General features: G+C 39.6%; 1 pseudogene; it reads left to right on the forward strand.

Moving 5' to 3' along the window:
• The first annotated feature begins 5,635 nt into the window (after positions 1–5,635).
• Positions 5,636–8,749, forward strand: LOC102993888 (HAUS augmin-like complex subunit 6; annotated as a pseudogene).
• The last annotated feature ends 428 nt before the right edge of the window (positions 8,750–9,177 follow it).

Here is a 9,177-nt window from a genome sequence, read left to right on the forward strand (position 1 = left end):
AGGAGACATCAGAAATTCTCACAAGGCCAGAACTTAAAACATTGATGATTACAGCTTCTCTTATCTGTCACCAGAGCCTTTAGGGTGAAAATATGGCTCTGGATTTTCTGGAGATGCGTATAGCGTACACCAGCCTATGGACTTTGGAAAACCTTTTTCCTCTGTGTTCTTCCAGTGAATTAAAAAGAAAATAATTTCTGAATTTAGCCTTGTAAACTGAACTTTGCCCAACAAGTATATTGAACTGATGCATAACTGAATGCCCAAGAGCCTGTTCATTTTGGGGATTTAGCAAGCATTCCTTTGAAAACAAACCAACTCAGTCAATGTCAGCACCACCCCCAAAAATATTACAATGAAACTAAATTCTTCTTTTTTAAAAAATTTACATGGAGGGACTTCCCTGGTGGCGCAGTGGTTAAGAATCCACCTGCCAATGCAAGGGACACGGGTTCAGTCCCTGGTCTGAGAAGATCCCACATGCTGTGGAGCAACTAAGCCCATGTGCTGCAACTACTGAGCCTGCGCTCTAGGGCCCGCGTGCTGCAGCTACTGAGCTCGTGTGCTGCAACTACTGAAGCCCGCATGCCCAGAGCCCGTGCTGTGCAACAAGAGAAGCCACTGCAACAAGAAGCCCGTGCACTGCAATGAAGAGTAGCCCCCGCTCGCCACAGCTAGAGGAAGCCCTCGTGCAGCAACGAAGACCCAGCGCACCCCCCCCCAAAAAAATTTGCATGGAAAAAGGAAATGTGATTATTCGGAGGGAGAAATCAGTGCAGGGAATGGGAATTTTAAAAACGTAATCAATCTCTGAAAGTATTGAGAATCTAAGTGAAAGTATAGGATGAGTGGGTGGCAAGTTTCTTCAGGTCTGAGAGTCCTCCTAAGAACCGGGTTCGACTGGAAAGGTTGACTGCACACAGTGTGACTGAAGGCCTTGTGCCTTACCCTCACTGGCTACAAAAAGAAACAAATAAAAAAAAATCCAATATCAGTGCAACACAAAAATTCTCTTGGTGCCTAAAATGCCACCATGAAGAGTCATTGCTTTGGGAAAGCCAAGTTTCTTGGTAGTCATCTTGGTTTTAAACTGTCTTCCCTAAAAAAGCCACAAACAGAATATGTAGAGGTTGGTGAGAATAGGGGAAATGAGAAAGGGAGGTAAATGTAGAGCTATATCAGCCCCGTTTAGGATAGGAAGGGTGGGAAGGAGCAAAGAAGGACCATATTAGTGAGTAACACATTCCTGAGGGCTGAGTTGGAGGATGAGAATGCACCCATCACAAGGCAACCTCCTTCCTGGTTTAATCAAAACCAAGGACAACTGTCCGGTGGGGCAGAAATTTCCTTTGTGAAATAGCACTTTCCCTTGAAGCCAAGGAGTTCTTAGGGACATTTTCTGGCCATGTATCTAACACCTCCAGAGCACTCTATAAGAGGCACAGTGGGAAGAGAGCGGGGCAGTTAGATAATAGACCGCAAAAGCGTCCATGCCTACATGGAGCATTGTCTGAACTAGACACACACACAGAGAAAGGGCAATTTGGAAAGAGAAGGTACATCCCAGGAGCTAAGACAAAAGGGGAAGTTATAATGAGTTCTTCCCTTCTTCCTGCTCTTCCTCCTTTTACTTCTGTGAATATTTACAGAAAATTACAATTCTGCTCTGTATTTTGAGAGAGAATATAAATCTCCCGCCTCCCAACATGTCACAGCCGCCATTTGCCACTGCCAACCACCTATGGATTTCCTATAAGCAGGGTTCATTCATTGTGCAAATTAGATAATTGAAACAATCTATCTGCTTCAGGCTGCTGGCTTCAGGGGTGACGCTTGCCTGTTGCCATGACAAGTAATTTTCAGAGTGAAATTTTAGGTACAGTAACTCACTGAACAATAAGCTGTTGCCCTGTTCTGTTTATCAGGAAGACAAGACCTTTTTTAAGGATAAAATTCTTTCTTTATTTATATTTATTGGCTATTGGAGATGATAAAGCAACCTCTGGCCAATTAGTATTCTAGCCAGCCCCTTTTCTTCTGCTTTATGATCATCTCCCTTGCTGCAAAGGAAGATATGATGAAAGAGTACAATTCTGTTGATGGTGGTCCTCTGGGATTCCTCAGTCATACCTTCTAGATGGTGGGATATTGATTATGGTGCAGACCTTGAAGGGATGAAATCAGAGGAGCTAGGAAATCCATAGCTTGTGTTGCTTCACAAATATGCGTGTGGCATCTTCACCCAGGGATTAAGTATACTATATATTCTAATCAGAAAGAAAAGTCTTTTTAAATTTTTTTTATTGAGTATAGTTGATTTACAATGTTGTGTTAATATTTGCTGTACAGCAAAGTGATTCTGTTATACATATATATACATTCTTTTTTAATATTCTTTTGCATTGTGGTTTATCATAGGATACTGAATATGGTTCTCTGTGCTATACAGTAGGACCTTGTTGTCTATGCATTCTATATATAAAAGCTTATATCTGCTAACCCCAACCTCCCAGTCCATCCCTACCCCAACCCCCTCCCCCTTGGCAAGCACAAGTCTGTTCTCTATGTCCGTGATTCTGTTTCTGTTTCGCAGATAGGTTCATTTGTGTCATATTTTAGATTCCACCTATAGTATACTTCTATATATTCTAATCAGAAAGAAAAGTCTTTTTAAATTTTTTTTATTGAGTATAGTTGATTTACAATGTTGTGTTAATATTTGCTGTACAGCAAAGTGATTCTGTTATACATATATATACATTCTTTTTTAATATTCTTTTGCATTGTGGTTTATCATAGGATACTGAATATGGTTCTCTGTGCTATACAGTAGGACCTTGTTGTCTATGCATTCTATATATAAAAGCTTATATCTGCTAACCCCAACCTCCCAGTCCATCCCTACCCCAACCCCCTCCCCCTTGGCAAGCACAAGTCTGTTCTCTATGTCCGTGATTCTGTTTCTGTTTCGCAGATAGGTTCATTTGTGTCATATTTTAGATTCCACCTATAAGTGATACCATATGGTATTTGTGTTTGTTTCAGAAAGAAAAGTCTTAGAAAGAGAGTAACATAGGCTTGGAACATTTTCCTCTGTGTTTTATAGGATTAAAAGCAGTCAGCAAAGTCAGAGAGGTCAGAAGAGGACATGAGCTCTGTGAAATCTGGGACCCCAGTGGCTTTTGATCTCTGCCTTGTCCCCTTTGCCTGGAAGGGCTCAAGCCCCATCAGGTGCACTTGATAGATATTTTCTGAACAAACAAGTGAATGAATTAATTGCTTTCTCCCACTTCACTTCCGACACATTGCATTCTAGTGTCCTCCCCCTTTCCCTTCTCATCAAAACCTGCTCTTACAAACCTATCTCCGTTTAAGCACAAGTCCCTACGACCTGCTCCATGAAAAGAGGTCTATATGTCCACATAAGTTTGGGAAATTATGCATGTGTTCTATTCTCGGTGATTGAAAATGCTCATGGGAATACTATAGGCACTTTCTCCTGCAGCTAAGAAATCGGAATAACTTTGCCTAACTCAAATTTTCCTAAACTTTATTCATTTATTTCATTTCATTTGGTAGATATTAATTGAACATTTGCTATGTGCCAGGAAATGGTCTAGACATAGGAAGTGACCAATCAAATAAAAGTCCCTGTCCTATGGAATTTACATTCTGGTGGGGAAGACAGAGAGTGCACAAATAAATAAACTATTTAGCTGATCAGATGGTGGTAAGTGGAGTGCAATGAAGAAAAATAAAAAGGCAAGAGCGGACCGGGAGTTACAGTTTTAAGATGAGTGGTTATCATTGAGGAGGGATGTGAGCAAAGACCTGAAAGAGGTGAGGGAGTGAGTCACTGGGGGGAAAGGTATTCCAAGCAGAGGAAGCAGCAAGTGCAAAGGTCCTGAGGATGTCTGCATGTCTGGAGTGTGTGAGGAAACCAAGATGGCCAGGGCTGCTGAATGCGTCTAGGATGGGAAGGGCAGTAAGAGGAAAGGTCATGGAGGTGAGAGGGGTAGGGGTGGGGGTCAGGTTATGTAGATCATATCTAACCGCAAAAGTGCTTCACTGGTAATGCTGAGAAGTGTTGTCTTTGCTCAGAACCCTCCGTGGTCTCTGTACACACAAGTAAAAACACACACACACACACACACACACACACACACACACAATGTTAAGAAAAAGAAAAAATGAGACCTGTTTCCTCATGAGTAAAATGGGGAAAATAATATTGCCTCCCTTTCAAAGATTTTTTTAATAATAAAAAATAAATTTTATAGAGTTGTGGGCATTTAGTTAATGCTCAATAAATGTTAGCGCTTTCCATTTTTTCTTTCTCACTCCATCTCCCAAAAAACATGTTGTCTGCCCACTCTACTATCGTGCTGCTATAGCAGTCATAACAGTAAGCAATAAGCATGAAGTGCAGAATCAAAGGCATAGGACAACAAGCGTTGAAGGTGGACAGATAAAAACAAAAACTTTGGTGAATATAATGCCATAGATTCCACTAATGAAAAAGATGAGAGAAACTAAAAGATCCCACACCAGAGGATCAAGAAAGCAGACAGGGCATCAGGATTCTGGGCTGTAAATGTGGATGTCGGGTGCAAACAGTGAGGAAGGCACCTTGTACCCACCAGGGAGGTTTCTTGAAAGAGTGAACATTAGCTGTTTTTTGGGGGGTATATGGGAGGATGAGTGGGCCTTTTGGACAGCCCATAGTGAAGACTAGTAGGCCCCATGGGTTGAAAACGTGGGGATATTTAGGTTCTGACAAAAGATTGGCAAATCACTGCTTGAGAGTTTCGGTTTCCCTACATCATAACCAACACATGATATTATCATACTTTGTTAATCTAATGGATATGGAAATATCTTTCATTGATATTTTACTTGATATTTCCCCAATTATGCTGTCATTGAGCTTCTTGTCATATGTTTGTTGGAAATTAGGGTTAAATTCATTTAATTCATTGATATTTATTGAGATTACTTTTATTCATATAATATTTTCATTTATTTCACTGTTGCCCTATTAATGGTTATGGGTATTGTTGCCAGGTTTTGGTATTACAAGCAATGTTTTAATGAATAATCACCTACCCATGTCATCTTGTACATGTTTAGGTTTCTTTGTTGGGTAAATTCCCTCAAGTAAAATCACTGAATCAAAAGTATGTGTATTTATAATAATTAGTAGGAAATATATTTTATTTTAACCATTTAGTCATTGTATAATACGGGAACATATTATAATCTTTAAAAAAGATCAAAAGGGTAAATTGTCAAAAGTAAGTCTTCAATCAGCTTTTCCCCTCTAGCCCCCCAGTTCCTTTTCCTGGGGGCTAATACTGCTACCAGCTTATAAAGAATCCTTCAGGACTTCCCTTTGGCCGCTGTTCTGTACTACCCTTAGAGGCTCTATTTCCCTGCGACTTTAGAGTCTCAGGCCACTTGAGGCATTTGAGGCCATTTGAGGTGAAATGGTTCCAGGCGAGAGAGGACCAGGCAGTGGCAATGGAGGGGTTGCAGTCAGTCACGTCAGGCTGCCCGTAGGGAAAAAGCCTGAGGGGCCCTCTCGGTCACTGGACCCTGCGCTTTCTTCCTTTGCCGGGCCCTGCCTACCGCCAAGATGAGTTCGGCCTGGGTCACTGCTTTGGAGAAGGAGCATCTCTGGATGTATCTGCAGGCACTCGGCTTTGAGCTGGGCTCGGCGACCGTAGCCTGTGGAAAGATGGTGTCGCACACGCACCTCAGAGGGAACATGTTTGACAAGTTGAACCGTGAGGCCTTTCAAATAGTTTCTTATTTTTTGTTTCAAACGCTTGACCAGTCTCTCAGTAAAGAAGTTTTCAAACTTTGTTGGTCTCCATTTGACCAAAAAAGTGATACTGAATTCCGAAAACATTGCTGTGAATGGTTAAAAAAGATTTCTGTAAGTATTTTCTTTCTGAAAGATGCAAACGTTTAAGAGGTAATTTTTTCTGGCTTTAGTTGGTCTCCATTTGACCAAAAAAGTGATACTGAATTCCGAAAACATTGCTGTGAATGGTTAAAAAAGATTTCTGCTGAATGTGGAAGTAGCTTTCCTCAAGTTGTGGGTTCACTATTTCTTTCTCCTGGTGGTCCTAAGTTTATTCATCGGATGTATCACTTTGCAAGATTTGTTGCAATAAAATATATAAAAACCCATTCTAAAAATTCTTCTGTACATTTTACAGAGACATTTAATGTAAAGCCACAAGATTTGCACAAGTGCATTGCCAGATGCCATGTAGCACGTAACAGATTTTTACAAATTTTGCAAAGAGAAGATTGTGTTACCTGAAAATGCCAGGAAAATGCACAATTGTCAGTTAAACAAGCACGAAATTTGAGATCAGAATGTATAGGACAGCAAAACCAAATTAAAAAAATGGAACCCTATGATGACCAAAGTAATATACAAGAGAAAATTCAAAAGGTGCGGTCTTTGTGGGCTTCAGTGAATGAAACATTCATGTTTTTGGAAAAAGAGAGAGAAGTTGTTAGTTCAGTCCTTAAGTCTTGTCAACCAATATACTTTAGATGGAACTAATGTTGCTATCAATATTCCAAGGCTCTTACTTGACAAAATTGAGAAACAAATGTGTCAGTTGCACTTAGGAAATGTTTATGAGCCTGGAAAATTGAATCTCTTAACAGTTATTCAGTTATTAAATGAAGTCTTGAAAGTAATGAAATATGAACATTGTCAGGCTGACCAAGCAAGACTGACAATAGACCTTCACTTCCTTGAAAAAGAGACCAAATTTCAGAGAGAAAGATTGTCAGATCTGAAGCATATGAAGTATTAAGTAAAAGATCTCACAACTATAAGACATTCTGTTGTTGAAAAACAAGAAGAATGGCATAAAATTTGGAAACAATTTCTCGGCCTGTCTCCTTTCAGTCTAATTAGAGGTTGGACTGCAGCTGTGGATCTTTTACCACCTATGTCTCCCCTTTCGTTTGATCTTGCCTCAGAAGAAGCATATGCGAAGAGTATTCTTTTGCAGTACCCTGCTTCACTTCCAGATACGCCTAAGCAACATATCCAGGAAAATGATTGCAAGAAGGGCAAGTGATATACTGGAAACTAAATGTGATCTAGCCAAGGGCCCTGCTTCTTTCCTGTGGCAGCTCATCTCACCATCAGATACAAACAGTGTTACACTACTTGAAAAGGACAGGAAGTTGACATCTCCTAGAGAGAAAAATGAAACAGATTCTAACTGTCAAATTCTAAACACCAGTATTTGAAGTGGAAGACTCTTCATCATCAAATGTTGCAAAGAGTGGTGCATTTGCAGGGTCTCTGCCAGCTAAAAAAGTGATCCATTCCAAAAAGAGCAAGATCATCTGGTAGAAGAGGTTGCAAGGGCAGTTTTATCGGCTTCACCACAACCTTCTAAAGGAAAAGAAGTAATGTTAGAGGAACTAATTGACTCTCTAGTTTCTAACCTGTTCTTAACAAGGAGTCAAGTTCCCTGAAGTCCAGAAAACTTGATAAGTGATATTAGGAGCTCATGGAGAAAAGCTGTTAAAATAGAAGGTAACAGAATACAGAACCAATTCAAGTGGATACTGAACATAGAGAAGTATTGCCAGAATCCTTACCTGTGGTGCATAATCAAAAAGAGTTTAACATGGCCAGTTTTTTCTCAGCCACCACTGTGTCCGATTCTAGCCATTCTCATTTGCCTGAAGAGAAAGTTGTTTCAGATTGCCCTTAAGTGTGTGCTTCAGAAACCTGTGGTGACCAGTTACACAGGTGAACCAACAACACAAAATCTGTCAGATTTGTTAAATAAGGACATAATTTGTAAGCAAGATTTGGAATGTACAGCTGTACAGAGCAAGCTTTTAGAAACTAGCGAAATAGAGACATTCTCCCCTGCTGTAGGCAATAGGAGAGATGTGATAGGTAGCAGTGAAGAAGAGTATATTAAAATATCAGACCACTCGGAAGCTTTTTACAGAGATCTTCCCATGCATAGAAGTATGTTATGGAACTCTTTTCAGGTATCAAGTGGAATTAGTGCCAGTTTTAAAGATAGTGATTTTGGCATATTACATGAAACTCTTCCAGAAGAAGTTGGTCACTGAAGTCTTAATAGCTCCAGTAGTAGAGAGGCCAATTTTAAACTGGAAGCAAATAGTCCTATGCACAGTGGCATTTTCCCAGAAGGTGTTGTGGAAGGAAGACAGACTACTCCAGAATCAGACTTTAATTTACAGGCTACTTGCAGTGGATATGAGGCTCTGAAGAAATCTCTGTCCAAGCAAAGGGAAGAAATTTGCCTCTCTAATCCTGAAACACTTGAAAGGCAAACCTGAATTGAGCCTCAGTTCCCAATACATGCAAATTGATGATATGCTTAACTTTTTGGGCATTCATGATTTTGTATAGTCAGTGACTATACAAAACCATCTTGACGTATGTCCCTTGGTGAGAGAAAATGGTCTCTTTCACCACTAATTAGGTTTTCTCCAGTGGAACAAAGATTGAGAACCACAATACCATGTAGTCTCGGAGAACTTCTACCTAACTTAACTGTCAATTTTGCTGAAGAAGAAATCTTGAATAAGAGCCTTGATGCAAAAGAATCTCCATCTGACCTGAAGGATGAAGCAGTAGCCTAGTCAATTTAACTATGATGAACTTAAGCTGAAGCAATGTCACAGGATAAAAACTGATTTGTAATTTAAATACACATTGGAAGTGTAACTGATTTTCAAGGTCTACAAAAGTCCTAAATAATGCTTCATAGCCTTCTCTACTGATTTTAGGTAAGGAGAGTATGTTTGGATTTTCTCTCTTTGTATGGATATGGGGTTGAAATGTGAACTATTTCGAAAGCAAACAAGTTACGAGAAGCCATTTTGGTTTCTTGTGTAATCTTGTAAGCATGAAGTGAATGGCAAAGTATTAGGTTAACTAATTCATTATGTTCTAATTTCAGTTAATTAACATAAGGATGAGTAGTTTTTGATGTGTTTTATTAAGTGGTTAACTTAATAGCCATTGGATATACTGATTTTTCTTTTTAGGGAAATAAACAACTTTTACTGTTTCTTTTTAGAACATTCTGGTACTAAACAAAAAAAGGAAAGTAATGCTTTGGGGTGTATAATCAAAATGACAAAGTTTAA

This window comes from Physeter macrocephalus, chromosome 2 (assembly GCF_002837175.3).
Source record: "Physeter macrocephalus isolate SW-GA chromosome 2, ASM283717v5, whole genome shotgun sequence".
Classification (NCBI taxonomy): Eukaryota; Metazoa; Chordata; class Mammalia; order Artiodactyla; family Physeteridae; genus Physeter; species Physeter macrocephalus.